Here is a 15,981-nt window from a genome sequence, read left to right as displayed (position 1 = left end):
TTATCTTTTCTCCATATCCTCTCCAGCATTTATTGTTTGTAGATTTTTTGATGATGGCCATTCTGACCGGTGTAAGATGATACCTCATTGTAGTTTTGATTTGCATTTCTCTAATGATTAGTGATGTTGACCATTCTTTCATGTGTTTGTTGGCAATCTGCATATCTTCTTTAGAGAAATGTCTATTTAGGCCCTCTGCCCATTTTTGGATTGGGTTGTTTGTTTTTTTGATACTGAGCTGCATGAGTTGCTTGTAAATTTTGGAGATTAATCCTTTCTCTGTTGCTTCAATTGCAAATATTTTCTCCCATTCTGAGGGTTGTCTTTTCATCTTGTTTACGCTTTCCTTTGCTGTGCAAAAGCTTTTAAGTTTCATTAGGTCCCATTTTTTAATTTTTGTTTTTATTTCCATTTCTCTAGAAGGTGGGTCAAAAAGGATCTTGCTGTGATTTATGTCATAGTGTTCTGCCTATGTTTTCCTCTAAGAGTTTGATGGCGTCTGGCCTTACATTTAGGTCTTTAATCCATTTTGAGTTAATTTTGTGTATGGTATTAGGGAGTGTTCTAATTTCATTCTTTTACATGTAGCTGTCCAGTTTTCCCAGAACCACTTATTGAAGAGGCTGTCTTTTATCCACTCTATATTCTTGCCTCCTTTATCAAAGATAAGGTGACCATATGTGCGTGGGTTTATCTCTGGGCTTTCTATCCTGTTCCATTGATCTATATTTCTGTTTCTGTGCCAGTACCATACTGTCTTAATTACTGTAGCTTTGTAGTACAGTCTGAAGTCAGGGAGCCTGATTCCTCCAGCTCTGTTTTTCTTTCTCAAGATTGCTTTGGCTATCTGGGGTCTTTTGTGTTTCCATACAAATTGTGAAATTTTCTGTTCTAGTTTTATGAAAAATGCCAGTGGTAGTTTGATAGGGATTGCATTGAATCTGTAGATTGCTTTATGTAGTATAGTCATTTTCACAATGTTGATTCTTCCAATCCAAGAACATGGTATATCTCTCCATCTATTTATATCATCTTTAATTTTTTTCATCAGTGTCTTATAATTTTCTGCATACAGGTCTTTTGTCTCCTTAGTTAGGTTTATTCCTAGATATTTTATTCTTTTTGTTGCAATGGTAAATGGGAGTGTTTTCTTAATTTAGGAAAAAACTTTGAACTGGAAGTGGAATTGAGGGAATGACATTTATGTTTATATATTTTTATGCAGCTAATTTTTTTTTTTTTTTTTTTTTTTTTGCGGTACGCGGGCCTCTCACCGCCATGGCCTCTCCAGCCGCGGAGCACAGGCCCCGGACGCGCAGGCCCAGCAGCCATGGCTCACGGGCCCAGCCGCTCCGCAGCACGCGGGATCCCCCCGGACCGGGGCACGAACCCGTGCTCCCTGCATCAGCAGGCGGACTCCCAACCACTGCGCCACCAGGGAAGCCCTATGCAGCTAATTTGAAAGTAGTGATAATAATCCTTATCATATCATTAAAGAGGTTTTAAGAGTACCTAAAATTACAGGGAAAAACTACTTAACATATGATTTTCAAGCCTCCTTATACACACCAGTATGACTCATTTGTCAATATAAAAAAATATTCTATTTGTGAAATCAAGTTTTATAACATTTGTTTGAAATATTCACTGCCCCTTCCTACAAGAATATTATACACCTTTTACCCTACTGTCTTCTGTCCTAGACATATGACTTGCTTTGACCAATGTAACATGAGTGGAAGTGATGTGTACTGCTTCCTAGAACTTTTAAAAGCAATCGAGAGATCTAACGCCTTGCTCTTTTCCCTCAAATTAAAATGCCAGTGTCCTGGAAGGGGATGGTTCTTTGAGCCTAGATCCCAGAGTGAAGAGAAAATGGAGTATAGCTGCAGTCAACCTGCAGAAAACTCCTAAGTGATAAATGAATCTTTCTTTTTGTAAGCCACTGAGATTTGGGGGTTGTTTACTACCCTAGCATAACTTAACTGAAGCTAACAAATGTAACTTCCATGAGGCAAAATAGTATATATGCTTGAATTTAATGGGACTTTGTTAAAAAACATATATTTACATATATGTGTCTCTACACACATATGCATTTAAAATTTTCTTACTTGTAAGTCCCATTTATATTGCTCTACTATCTCTCATTGCTTGGATATGAATTCACCTATATGTTGGTTCTGTGGTGTATCTTTTTTGGTGTTAAAGTTTCTAATATGTTTTATAGTTTTTATTTTTGAGCTCAACTTCCATGGAGATGTGAGCATATTTTCTGCATAAGACACAAACAGAACATGGGTTGTGATGGCCTTCTCTTTCGTGATTTCATAGATGCTTCTGCCTAAGTACTAAAAGATTCCCCATTTCCAAACCAGTTTTTAAATCTATTTATTAGCTCTAGGTCTTTAAAACTCAAGGATAGGGGGCTTCCCTGGTGGCGCAGTGGTTGAGAGTCCGCCTGCCGATTCAGGGGACACGGGTTTGTGCCCCGGTCCGGGAAGATCCTACATGCCGCGGAGCAGCTAGGCCCGTGAGCCATGGCTGCTAAGCCTGCACATCCGGAGCCTATGCTCCGCAATGGGAGAGGCCACAACAGTGAGAGGCCCGCATACCACACACACACACAAAAAAAACTCAAGGATATGGTTCTAGTCTCTCCCATATGACCTGAAGCTTAGGGTAATTAGTGAATTATCCTACACCAACCAGCAGAGATTTTCTGATAGCTCTTCATAAATGATACAGTGCTTTTCTGGCTCTGAGAAGCATGTACAAAAATGAATTCCTGTTCATTTCCCTTTAAAAAGCTTGTGATCTTGATAATAGGCCAGAGGCAGATTTACCACATAGCTAATGAAGCTTAGGTCTCAAGGCCTCACTTGTATGGGTTCCTTCCATGGTCCAAGAAATGGCCCTAGAAATGTGTCCACAGGATCATGAATTTTGGTGAAATTGAAAATATAACTTTTAAGGAGAGCTTTTGAAATTGTATACATTTTCATGTCCCAGAAAACTTGAAATTACTCATGCTGCCAACCTGTGAAGCATTTAATTCCCAGCCCCTAAGATAAGGTATGTTTAGAGCCCAGGTCCTTCATAATCTGTGCAGCTTCAACAATCACTTCCCCATTTAGCTGTGGTTTCTTCCTCATTTCTAACATCTATAGACACCCCTCCTTTTATCTTTCAGGTTTGGCTATAATCTGTTTTAAAATATATTTTATCTAGCATTTTATTTGTTTGTAGTAGTAGAGTTTTTCCTTTCTGCTCAGTCCACCAACTTGGCCAGAATTTATCCATGACACTAAATTATACAGGACTTCTCAACAGCAGATACAACTTAAAAATGTTCTGAATGCCCACCATGAGTTCTTTTGTAGGCCAGGCATGTGGAGAATACAATGTAAGACAAAGCCATGATTTCTGCCCTTAAAGAACTTATAATTTAATTGAGACTATAAGTTTAACTCCCACAAAAGAGTTTAAAATAATTTCATTAAAGTGAACAAAAGTGTTCCTTCAAGATGGTAATTGCCATAAAAGTCAAGAAGTTCTGATGTATAATGTGGACTAACTAGAAGAGAAGGAATCATTCACACCAATATTTTGTTAACATCTCAGATGTCTCAGCTTGCATTCAATCACCTTTGTGTGTCTTATTTGGAATCCTTCCAAGGCCTTCCTGCCCCTTTTACACAGGGGAGTTTAGAATTAGGTACATTAGACTAGTAAAAAGTATAAAATGTTTTCAGGAAAGAAACCCCAGAATGACTATAATCACTGAGGATTTTAAAATAACAGAAAATGTTATTTAGAGCCAAATCACCCATGGTAAGGATAAAAAATGATGTCAGAGTTGGAGAGGATCTTAAAGGTCAACAAGACAATCCCTTTATTTTAAAGATGAAGAAATTAATGACAAAAGAAACTAAATGGCAGTACATGGTTCTATATTTCTACTTTTGTGTCCCAGACTTGTATTATAATGTGACAGCAGAAAAATATATCATTTGGAAAAATGGAAGAGACTATCTGCAGGTTTCCTTCTACATTTTAAAACAGTTATAAAGGCAACTTCCTTACAAAGGAAAAAATTAGTAGAAAACTTGAGTATAAGATATTTCTAAACAAACCGACTTTTTGAGTAAACAGTCTGATTTAGTGAGATTTATATGAATAGGGACACACTTATCCAGAGGATTTTTACATACTCTGAAACTTTTTCAAATCATGCTTGTTTCCAAGTTTGAGTTTCCCCCCATATGTTTATCTTTTTGGAGGATCTGAAAATGCTGTCCAGAGTCTCAGGAGTAAGTCCACAAAGGGTCTGGATAAACAAATGGGGTGATTTCACAGTTAGAGTATTTTCACAGAGAACTCAGGTCCTTGGTGTCATTTATATAGAGAGAAAGGAAGCACTCCATAAGGCATACAAATGCCTTCCATACTTAAAATTGACAATTTGGAAATGACAGGAAACAAAATAAAAAAAGACTTAAGTTTTCCTGAAAACAATTTTCTCTCTTAGGAGAGAATGGAACAGTTCCAGGAGAGCCAATAAAACAAGGCATTCTGAGAAAAATCACAGAGAAAGAAAAAATAATGCACCCTGACAATTTCCCTTAATAGTGTAAGAGACAGTTACAATGATTGCAGGATATGGTGGGGAGATGTGTAGGACGGCAAGTAAAGGGAGGTAAGAGTTAAGAGCACGGACTTCAGAGTCAGCCAAAACAAGGAGTGAATCCCAGTTGCCCAATTTATGATGTGGCCTTGAGCCAGTTACTTAACTTCTCTGATTCTCAGCTCCCTCATCTGTAAATTTACAGTCTCTCGTTTGTAATAATCTAGATAAGGTGCTTAATATAGCAGCTGGCACATAACAGGCACTCAATACATGCTAGTCATTATTGTTATTCACAGTTAAATATAAATATAAGAACACATTCCAATGCCATATACTGATCCCACCACCATGTCTCTTCACAGTCATGAGTAATCACAAATCTATTATATTTTTAAATAAAGTAAGCTTACTTAGTATTCCCCTCATGGAGTTGTTGTGAGGATAAAATGAGATAATGCATATAAAGTGCTTAGCACAGCACCTAGCACATTGTAAGCACTCAAGAAGTAGCCACTGTTCTTATTCACAGAGCTAACTGCTGGCTCCAGATTCATTTGATCTGTACCCTTATTCAGGGAAGTGATTGTAAAATGGCTGTAAGGGCAATATATTACTGTTGTGATAATGGAAACAGCAACGCCCCAGGAATATGTGTTACCATGGGGTCTCTGTGGGATGCATATAAAAAACAGACACTCTAATAATCCCATCCAAACAGAGATAAATTTAAAAAAAACAAGGAGTCATTCTACATCCAGTGAAATAGATGTTTTTCCAACTATTATCAGAAATGTGCCACAGGGTAGTAGTGATGGAATAGTTCTTAAAGAAGAAATGATATTGGAAGGGTGGGAACTAAACCTCACCAATACAACTTTCTTCCTATTTTCTATCTTTGAACGTCTGCATCTGACTAATATTCCTGCAGATTTATAGATAAAGTTTGGCTCTAGCTCCTTCTGGATGAAACTGGTCACTAATTCAACTCAATAATATAGTTTGGTTAGAACTCTCCCAAGAGTAGGAAAGACCCCCCCCCCAAAAAAAGAATTTTATAGGGAATCATGAAGTGCCACGTGAACTTTAGGGAAAAGTTATTTTAAAAGGAAGAGACTTTTACTAAAAATGTATTTACAGTAGCTTCTCAGAGGCTTGAGTGAATGACATTAAAGATATACAAGATACTCCCCCACAAACAAATAAACCAACAACTTGCATTAAAAGAACTGTAATAAATAACTGGCCAGAAAGTTATACTGGGGTCCAAGAAAAGTTGATATTTTTCTTGAAGTCCACAGAGAAAACACAAGACAGGATATTTGATATTAAAAGAAATGAATGAATATTTGATGGTAAACATATGTTCAGAAAGAGAGAAAAGATCATTCAAGGCGTCTTCGGACATCAAAGTTAATACAGACGGGTAAGGAAATATGTCTGAATCTAGTGAGTTTGCTGTCCTGTGTGAGAAAGAATGGCATAACAATTTGGAGACTTTTTAAGGCAATGGATATATATATAGTATTCAGAGCTGTGCAAGGCTGACTCATGTATTTGGCCAAAAAAATTGATTTGAGTAAAAGTTAACTAGCAGTGTAATTTACAGATGACTACAATCCCTTCCCTTTGCAAAAATTAATTGGAAAGGTATAGCTTCACAGAACATCTTGGGCTGTGCAAATTTATGCTGCCACAGAAGCAGCACTTATGTTTTTGAAGGGATCAAATATATGAGAATTATATATACACATGATGATGTCACAATGTCAGATGCCCCAGTGGGGACAAGTCCATCAAGTTCTTTCCTGAAGTCAATTGCTGTTGTAAATATCTCTGGTACTAGATTTCAAACAAAGTGAAAAGGAAGGAGCGGGACCATTGCTTTTTTTCCCCAGTTCTCTTTAGAGCAGACAGGTAATTTAATGCCTTAAGGGAGGGAAAGTATCCCTAAACGATAATCTACCTCTTCAGAAGAGTATCTCTCAAAATACATGTCCACATAGAGAATTTCAGAGCTTTGCATGAGAGAGCAGTCTAATACCCTGCTACTGGTATGTCTAGAATATCTTCTCCTCAATCTCACAATGTAGCCAAAGTTTATACTCTTAAAACTGGATTATTCCACTTGAATCCAGGAGAAAACAGGAGTAACTTAATGTAATGAATATACTCATAGACTCACTCAAAAGCACTTTCTAACCAGGTCTACTGGAAGTAGCCTCCTGATGGGTCTCCCTACCTCTGGGCTTGTCTATCTTCAATCCATTTTTTACACTGCAGCAGAGTGATTTTCCACCAGTGACTCCCTAGTACCTTTAAGGACAAAGTCTGATTTTTTTAGTAGATGTTTATTGGAGTATAATTGCTTCACAATACTGTGGTAGTTTCTGTTGTACAACAAAGTGAAATCAGCCATACGCATACATATATTGCCATATGTGGCATAAATGGCCCTACATTAGAGGCTCCAGCTTAACTTCCAGATTAATCTCTTTACATTTCTCTCTACAAATGTTATAATTCTCCCTCCTAAATACATTTCAAATCTATGCCCATGAATTGGTCCACATATGCATTGCAGTCACTGTGGGCCTTTATTACTTTTTAGCTAGATTGGTAAAATAGCCTCCTAACTGGTCTCCCTTCCTCCAGTCTCTATGTCCTCCAATCCATGAGCCAGACTATGAAGAGTGCACCTAAAATGCCAATCTGATTATCTACCTCCCCTGGTTAAAAGACACCCACAGCAATCTCTTTCTTACAGAGAAGAGGCCAAATCCTTCTTAGCTTGGTTAACAGGGTCCCTCTCATGTAACACGTGGGCATCATCAACCTCTCTAGTCGCATTGTCTCACAATCCACATACCCATGCTCCAGCCATGCTGACTGTTATACTCGTCAGCATCCAGCATAGTTCTTGTATATATGACACAAGTTTTAAACAAACACAAAGGAGTATAAGAAGCAATCATTATTGCTGGTGAATAACTTAAACAGCTAAAATTTGGGGAAATAGAAGAGGCAATTAGATGCTACTTGCTCTGCTTTATTCCTTACACATACACATTCCTCATGTCTACCTCCCTGTGGTACAGTTTTTAGTTCCCCAACTCAAAATGGCATTTTTATTTGGGTTTTTGTTTGCATAGTGATACAGTTTTGAAAGCATATATAAAGGCTGTAAGTTGGATTGGTCACATTACTGGTTTCTAGAATCTTCTTGAGTAGTGGCTGCAAAGTTTACACAGGGTGAGGAACCTTTACTACACTATACCAGATAACCTCAACCCACTATCCAAGAACATGGCCATGTTCAGTAAACACACACTCATTTTTGCCCCAAATTTTAAAATTATCTTCCATTAGCTCGATTAAAATACACTTACTGGCATTTAAACCCTAGTAATGTTTGCTCTGAGTCCAAACAAACAAGATAAATTCCCAACTAGGTATAAATTGATTATATTAGCTTTTATTTTCTTCTAAAACCACAAAACCAGGTTCTCTAGGCTGAAAGGTCTCCTGTATCACTTAATATAGGAGGTCGGCAAACGTTCTACCGTAGACAACCAACGAGTAAATATTTTAGGCTTTTGTGGGTCATAAGGTCATAACTATCTAGCTCTGCCATTATAATGCAAAAGAAGCCCTAGAAATATGTAAATGAAGAACATAACTATGTTCCAATAAAACTCTATTTAAAAACAGAGGCTACTACAGATTGATGGTCAGTTTCCTCTCAAAATTCCTATGTTGAAATCAGTTCCCCCAAGTGATGGTATTTGGAGGTGGGACCTTTGGGAGGTGTTAAGTCATGAGGGTAGAGCCTTCATGATTGGGATTTATAAGGGCATTCTCTTATTAAAAAAAAAAAAAAAAAGGTCCCAGAGAACTCCCTTCCCCCTTAGAGATATGAAGCCAAAGAAAAAGATTGTCATTTATGAACCAGAAAGGGGACTCTCACCAGACATTGATTCTGCCAGTGCCTGATCTTGGACTTCTCAGCCTCCAGAATTCTGACAACTAAATTTCTGTTGTTTATGAGCAACGTGATTTACAATATTCTGTTATAGAAGCTTGAACGAACTAAGATAGAGGTGGTATGCCAAATGTGGTTTGTGGGCCATAGTTTGCTGACCTCAAGCTATTTTGACTGTGATTCACATTAAGACATTTTACTCCCAGTCCAGTATATATTTACATACACGTATATAAAACAACATTTAGCAAAGACAAAATTATCCTTACTATGTGCAATGTACCCCAATATCTTCCATTTTATTTCTTTAAAATGCTGGTTTTAACCTACCAAATTGATTCTAAAACCCACTGATGAGTTGTGACTCACAAACTTACAAAACATGTTCCCATGGATTTCACTGTCTTATTCACTGTCTGAGTCACATCAGAAGTAACTTTAAGTAACTAGCATTCGATACTCATTCTTTCATTCATTCATCAGTTCAATGCACATTTATTAAACAGACACTATGTGTCACATGGAAAAGCACCATTACAACTAATATACCAATTGTATGGTCTGTAGAAGGCTACTGCCAATACAGGTTCTGAATCCAACTAAGTAAAGATTTCAGAGGTACTCTGAATAAGTACTCAAATATGCCACTTTGATTGTTCTGGCTTTGCATCTGTTCCCAACTTAAAGCAGTTTCTCTGCCACTTTCTTCCTGCATTGCTATCTTAGGATATTTTCCAGAAACATAGTGAATCCTCTTGAAGTTTTAAGAACTCAAGAGCAAAGAATGTGAGATTTAATAAGTGTTTCTGAACGAGGACTATCTTTAGCCTGAGTGACTCTCTTTATCTCTGTTTGGCCTCTGAAGTTAATTGATCAACCTATAAAATTGAAAGGAAAAGAAAATCACTGTGGGAATCCAAAGGCTCTTTATAACAGCCTAGAGGCTAAGTGAATGCCAGGTAGCAGGCAATAGCCAGGACTCAAGGAAGGTAATTGGTTGTTTGGTTTACATCCCCTCTGCGTTCTGACAAGAGTTCTTAATGACAACTCCACATCAAGCTTCTCCCAAGTGTGGGAGCCTTTAGGGGCCCCAAAGCTAAAGAAAGTCATATACTATTCAAGAAAGATGGCTTCCATGTTAAGACAAGTCTTGCCACCCAGAGCGAGAAAATGGCTGAAAAAAATGATCATTTTACATTTAGAGTTTGAACTGAAGTGGTCAATGTTATTCAACTCAAAATATGAACTGTACTCTTTCTTGACAGAGGAGTTAAACTGAGGGACCAAAGATGCCCATAAAATAGTATAAACTAACCATTTTAATAATAAATGTGGTGACAGAAGCTAAGTCTTAGTTCCAGAAATCAGTTCATGATTAGCTGGGCCAAGTGGCAAAGGGAAACTATTCTTCACAGTTTAGACGGATACTTTGGGAATTAGCAACTATTCCATGAGCTTCTGACCACAGCCAAGCTGTTTGAGACAGTGAAACAGTTTCACAGAGCATAGGGTCACTTGTCTGAGAAGAATCACTGCACTCACCCTGGTTCTTAATTTAATCCCAAGATTTATCTCTATAATCTGTCATTAGAAGCTTTTGAGGAGGAGAGAAATGAAAAAGATATTGGGAGTTGCAAATTCCTAATTTATCATCTCATTTGAAAAGTCCTACCTTGGGTAGCAGAAATATTGATAAACAATGGAATTTGTTACCCCTCAGGATACTGTAATAAATCTAAACAACTATCCCCCTTTCTATCATGTCCCAGAAGAAGTTTTTACAGAAACTCATGGGTGGTTAAATGATCCACATTTCTCAACTGGGTGGAATAGAAGATTTGGTCTCTTTTGCCTTCTTTTCTACCTAGACCAGTGGGCGGCAGTGATCTGAGAAAGTGTACTCTGTTTCACAGATTAAAATTACCCTTGACTGGGTTGTTCCAAGTTCCAGCCTGTGGCACAGAGAATTAATAAGCGTACTTGATTCTCACACCCAACGACATTCTCCAGCCACCTTGCCTTTATAGTGTTATAGGTGTTATTTCTATCTCCATCTCCCAGTTTTGTGTTTTATTTCTCAATTGGTTTAGAATGCAAGCAGGGAAAAGGTGAGCTGTGGGATTTATTAGCCCCCATAAAGACTCCCAACATTTTCTTAACTGTTTTTCCTGTTTCTAGTCATAGTGTCCTCCAATCCTCCCTCCACACTCCTTCAAGAATAACCTTCCTAAAACACATCTGACCTTGTCACTACCTTGCTCAAAATATTAAGATGGCTTCACTGATTTCTCTTACATTTAATAAAGCATAAGTAAATGGGAATCATGTTATTATTATAAAAATAAAGTCAAATGTATTTTTGCTTATTTTAAAAAGTAAATTATGAATAAAGTTTACAACTTTATTCCTAGTAACTGTATTAGCTTTCTAGACTGCCATAACAAAGTAACACAGACTAGGTAGCTTGAACAACAGAAATTTATTTTCTAACATCTCTGGAGGTTAGAAGTTCCAGATCAAGGTTTGGGCAAGACTGGTTTCTGCTAAGGGCCTCTCTCCTTGGCTTTTAGATGGCAGTCTTCCTCCTGTGTCTTCACTTGGTCTTCCCTCTGTGGCTGTCTGTGTCCCAATCTCCTCTTTTCATAATGACAGATTGGATTAGGACCTCACCCTAATTGTTTCATTTTACCTTAATTACTTCTTTAAAGGCCCTGTTCCAATTCAGTCACAATCTTAGGTACTGGGGGTTATAAATTCAACATATGAATTTGGGGGGAGACATGATTTAGCTCACAACAATAACCAATAAGTTGTTCAATACAAGCAAGTCACAAATTGCCGTTCACCAATGCGTCTTGAGATACAGTACAGATCTTTAATATAACATAAAAGGGCTACCGTGTTCAAGTCTATGTCAGCCTTTCCAGCAACATCGTTCACTTCTTCTTACATTAAACTTCAGTCTCAAACTACATTCAAGTTGTACCTTGCTGTTTCATGCTGCTGAGCATTTATGTAGGCTGTTCTATGCCTGGAACGCCTTCCCTCGGTTTGTCTAACAACTCTTATTTGTCCTTTAGACCCAGCTCAAACTTCATTTCTTTTCTGGCTACACTTTTCCTTGTACTTATGTTTGACAGAACCTACCACACTCTTATTTTTTATTATGCCTGTCTCTTCTGCGATACAGAGAGCTCCTTGAGGGCACTGATTGCATTTTATTTGCATTTATGTCCCCAGTCCTCCCAGGTGCCTGGCACATAGTGGACAGTCAAATATTTGTTAATAAGCAGACAAATAATTTAGTTATTAAAGAAAAAGTAGACTTGTTTAAGGGTCACTCTTAGCCTTATGAAACTGAATGATATAAAGGACAACCAAAATGATTTTCCATGAAGCATTTTTGGAACCTTGGTCAGTTAAAATACTAACAAGACAAACCACTGATCTGCCCTGTAATAGCATTTTGTCAAGGGAGGGGATTTTGGCATTTCTTTCTAAGTCTTCTAGGTGTTTGAAGAATCTACGTGATACAGTTAAGAGTAAGGTCCTGGCAATAAAGGTGGAAAATACTAGGCAGAAGTCTAGGTCAAGGTTTGTCAGTATGAGATGATATGTACCAAGGCCAAAGTCTAAGGAAAGGGAAAGAAAAGGAGGAAATGAGACAGCTAGAGTCAAGATCTAGGAAGACCATCTGGAGGCCTTAAGTCCTTGACTGTAGTTGGCAGTAGTCTCACATCATTCTTATCCTGGATTCCAATTTAACTAATTTCCTCCCACTTGGCCAACCTGGCCATTCACTGAGATAGTTTTTATTTTCCAGTCATATATCATTTTTTCTACATGCTCCATGAGGCAAGGGTGATGTTTTATACATCTTTGGTGTGTCATATACCACACAGAGTTCCAATTCAGATGAGCAAGGGGAATAGCTGTTGATTAATTATGTTTGAAATTCAGAAAGAACATCATATGGCATGCAAAGGACAAAGGTAGATACAAAGCAAGAGGGAAAAAATAGAAAAAACAAATCAACTGAGGAAGTGAAAATAACAATGGTGGCATTTTCCCCACCATATCTACTTTACCCTGAGATACAGCCAGGGGGTAGAAAGAGTTTTTTCACCATGAGCTATTTCTTTATATTCATTACAGAATTACAGGGCAAGGACTGCCTGTCTCTAGCCTCCATCTCTGATAAATGGGTCAGCTCCATTGGCTATAGTTAGTGACAGTCCTTGGTCTTGACAGCTTGACTTAATTAATCTATTTAATTTATTGATCAAGCAGACAGCAAAAGAACATTCTCCATTAAATGGGTTTTTATCATCTGGAGTTATAGAGCTAAATGTCTTTTTAAAATCTGAAATTTAGTTAGCACATGACATGCTGTCTGTCTTACAAACTACTCGCAAAGAGGAAAACGCAAAGATTAAAAATGGCTCTGTGGCTTTAAGTAATGACCAAGAGGTCAGACTGTAAAATTGAACTCTATTCTGCCTGTCCACTTCACTGAAACTGCAACGCAAAGCAATATTGCCTCCAAGTAGTTTTAGGCTGATGTCTGAAGTTACAGTCATTAAACTATATTACATATGTTGTGCAGAGCAGGCAGGTGATAGGCTGTGATTTTCTGAGGCCCATTATGTTCATTATAGAGAAGGAGGTTACCTTACACCAGTTAGAATAAATCCCCGTCCTATCCAGATCCAATAACTTATTTCCCCAAATTACAGCTCCATGGCCAACTCCCTAATACCAGTCTTTGATAATCACAGCACCCATCATTAATTGGGATTCAGGAACTGCATTAGGCACTTTAACATGTTCTTCTTTTGATCTATACATAAATCCTGTCAGGAAAATCTCATTATATAAGCACTTTTTACAACTGAGGAGACTGAGGCTTAGAGACATTAATAGATAGGGCTGGAGTTTGAATCCAGGTCTGTGTGATTCCAAAGCCTGTGCTCTTTCCACTATTCCTTGCTGCCCCACTCTGACCTTGCTTCAGCACATAATTTAGCACTTGATTAGAGGTGTCTTTGTGTTACTTTCAGGTTGTTTCACGTCTCTTTCAGCAAACTAGAAGTCTTTACTTTATCCTCTCCCTTTACTCTTGGCCTTCACACATCCAGAAGATTCATAGGTAAATAAATGCCCACAAGTAAAGGCACCCATAGATATCTCAGTAGAACAGCTAGAAACAGTGAACTCTTTAAGGTTGACACAGCATTCAATATGGAAAGAAAAACATATTAGCAATAGAGCACACACCCTAGTAGCCTCATTAGAAATAAATTTAAAAGCCATTTGAACAAAACCTCAATGGGAGAAGAGCTGAATAGGATAGGTCAATCAAGCCATTATCTGTATAAATTTAGTACCATATTACTGTTTCAGAGTCTCAGCAATGTGGGAAAGAGATTAATCTCTGGTCTTCCTTGCAATCCCATTTTTATTTATTTCTAGCCAGCTGTCTAGCTAAAGAATGACTCTTCCAATTCAAAGGCTAAATGAAAGGTCACTGGCTCTTGACAATATTTTCAGATCCTTTGGGGAAACACTTGGCTTTTGCTCATCTCTATATGTAATATCAGTTCATTCATATTATTCTGATTTGAGCATTTTCTTTTAAACTGTTCTCTATAAAATGCAATAGTCCTTTATTTTAGACCAGACACATGCTTCACACTTAACCTAAACCAAACAGATGAGTGAAGGTGGAGTGGATGGTGGTTTAAATTTTTTTTAAGTTTATATTTCTCTTGATCTATGCATTCTTTGGAAGAGGTAAGAGCTCCTAAAAGCTTTAGGCAAATGAATTTGAGTTTTATTCTCTTTTAATTACTAGTTTTAATGAAATACAGAAGTTGGGTTTTGTTTTGAAACAAATTTGTTCATAAGTTTACTTGTTTGTGTTTAACTTTGCTTTGGTTTATGGCTCACCAAAAAAACTAGCAATTGGTCTAAATTAGGAAAATGGTGAAGTTCACGCCAATAGGAGCTCTTCAGTTGAGGTCAAGTTCCTCTGCCAAAAATTCTGTAAAGCCTGTGCTGTAGGTAACCTCCCAAATGCTTAATTAATATGAATTACAATCATTTAAAAATTTCTTCTGAGCATCTACCATGTACAAAACTCACTGCTAGACATTAGGGATACCAAGTAAATACAGTCTCTACCCTCAAGGAACAAAGGAATCCCAAATCTTAGACACTGCGTTATTTAGCAATTAAATCTAGGAGCATTTTGATTTATATTTTCATCATGGTACCAACACATGCCTTTATTATCATTATTAATAACTTTATTAAAGTCCAAATTTATCCTTCAACCTTAGGATCTGAGTGATGAAAGACTACATGTACTGGGTGAACAGAAAACTTTTAGAATATTGCCTCCTGCAGTATAAAGGTGAGAGAACTCTAAATACAATGCCCCTGATTTTCCTCTAAAACTACAGTATTCTAAAAATTAGCTAAAAGAATGAATATTTGATTACAGGAGTACCTTGGAAATATTGTGTGTTCAGCTCTAGACCACCGAATAAAGTGAATATTGCAAAAAAGCATGTCACACAAATTGTTTGGTTTCCCAGGGCATATAAAGTTATGTTTACCCTATACTATAATCTGTTAATTGTAAATACCATTATGTCTAAGAAAACAATGCCTATACCTTAATTTAAAAATAATGCTGTTGGAAAAATGGCACAAATAAGCTTGCTTGACCCAGGGTTGTCACAAACCTTCGATCTGTAGAAAATGCATTACCTGTGAAGTGCAAAAAAGCAAAGCACAATAAAACAAGGTATGCCTGTATGTGTAGCTGTATGATTGCTACCAGCAGCAGGTACTATAGGTACAAGAACATAAATTGAGGGTGAAGAAAGCAATGACATTCCATATGGCAGCCCTGATTAACCCGAAGAGTGGGAAGACTTAAAGCTACTACCCAGGCAATAGTGTTCTGCAAGCCATCCAATAGCCACTTGTTCTCAGCTCTAAAATTGTGGCCTGAGGACTGTTGATAGACTTCAAGGGTCCTCCACAGAAAATCCACATTGGCCCCTAATTTAAATATGTATAATAAGGCCACTCAACACCACTTTCCATCACGAAAATGTAATAGCAACATTTAATAAAGAAACAGGTCTCACTATATTGGAATCTCATAGAAGTGGTTCCAGTCTTTCCATTAACTCTGGGGTGAGAGCCTTCTTTGTGGAGGGTCAGGTTTGGGATAGTATGTACACTATGGGAGATGATTTGTTGCATCTGTGAACTAAAAAAATGTTTGAGAATTACTAACCCGCTGTGATCTGGTACAACTTTATAATTCTTCACCCTCCAGCCCTTGGAGCTTCAAGAA

The sequence above is a fragment of the Phocoena phocoena genome, chromosome X (genome assembly GCF_963924675.1).
Source record: "Phocoena phocoena chromosome X, mPhoPho1.1, whole genome shotgun sequence".
Lineage (NCBI taxonomy): Eukaryota > Metazoa > Chordata > Mammalia > Artiodactyla > Phocoenidae > Phocoena > Phocoena phocoena.
Note: the sequence above shows the minus strand (reverse complement) of the source record.